The sequence below is a fragment of the Guillardia theta genome (genome assembly GCF_000315625.1).
Source record: "Guillardia theta CCMP2712 unplaced genomic scaffold GUITHscaffold_257, whole genome shotgun sequence".
In the NCBI taxonomy this organism is placed as follows: domain Eukaryota; class Cryptophyceae; order Pyrenomonadales; family Geminigeraceae; genus Guillardia; species Guillardia theta.
The window spans coordinates 36,006-37,453 of record NW_005434419.1 but is presented as its reverse complement, the minus strand read 5'-3'; positions in this window follow the sequence as shown (position 1 = coordinate 37,453).

The following is a 1,448-nucleotide window of genomic DNA, read 5'->3' as shown; positions in this document are numbered from 1 at the left end:
ACCACCATTTTTCTCGCCACTTCCCTCCCTTCCCTCCCAACCTCCTACCTCTCTCACTCTGCTCAATACTAGGAGAATCCTCTCTCGCAGGTTGGAGGAGACGCGAAGAGCGACGAAGAGGTCATGTGCTCTCAGGTGCGATGGAAGCAGCTGCTGCTTTTCGCCTCTCTACCGCTCCTCTCCTGTCCTCTCCTCACTCCCCTTCTCCTCTCTCCTCCTTCCCCTCCTCTTCCTCTCTGCTGTCTTCTACCCACTCCATCCTCACCCCAACCCCACAGATCGCATACCTCGAGAGGTGCCCAGCAGCTCGGAACAAGCGGTCTACTCCTCCTCCTCCTCGTCCTCACATGGAGGGCAAGCCGGACGACTTTTCCTCGTCCGATCTTCGTGTACGCGCGTCCTTTCCCGCCCTCAGTCATTGGCTGATATGCTGCCAGATCGTAAAGTGGCATGTGCACTACGGGGCCAAGGACAAGAACCCTGTGGACAAGATCTGGTTCTACCCGAAGAGCTCCTGCGAGCACGAGAGGTGCGATGAGAGGAGAGGACGAGGGGTGCGATGAGAGGAGAGGACGAGGGATGAGAGGAGAGGACGAGGGGTTCGATCAGAGGAGAGGAGGAGGGGTGCGATCAGAGGAGAGGAGGAGGGGTGCGATGAGACTTGAAGCAGGTGGGAGGCAGGTGAGGTGGAGGCAAGAAAAGTCTCCTCGACGAGGTACAGGCAGAAGCTGCCCAGGTTCTTCAGCGCTCGAGAGCTCAAGGTATGAGTCGAGCATGCCATCTATCCCACCTCCCCTTCAAAGCTGCTGCTGCATATCGGCATCGATCCATTGAGACCTCCAATACTCGTGCTGTGCAATCAGGACAGCAGAGAGAGAGAGAGAGAGAGAGAGAGAGAGAGAGAGAGAGAGAGAGAGTCTATCCCTCTTGCTCTACCACCATACCATCATCGTATCAAGACCCTCTCAACTCTTGTCTCTCCTTGACCTACACCTCCAAACTCTCTCCTCTCCTCATAATCCTCAGGTCTTCTGCACTTCTAGAGATGCTCGGCAAAGGGTCGTCGAGGCTGTAAATGTGCGCTGGCGTCTCAGAGGCGACGGATGCTGACGTCTTAGCAGAGCTGGCGGGAGCGATACGAGACATCTGAATGATGAGACGGTGATGGGTGTGAACAAGTGAAAAGAATGAATGTACCAATACTCACACGAACGGACAAGAGGGAAATGTTTCATAGAGAAGAACAACAATCTTCAAGACAATTTCAGGAAGAAAGTGTGACTAAGTACCACCACATCCTCCTCATCCTAATCCTCATCCTCATCCTCCTCCATCCCCTCCCCTCCCCTCCCCTCCCCTCCCCTCCCTCCCTCCCTCCCTCCCTCTCACCCTGTCCTTGGACCCTACCCCCTCGATGTACTATAATCAAAGCGAAAAACTACCGGTAC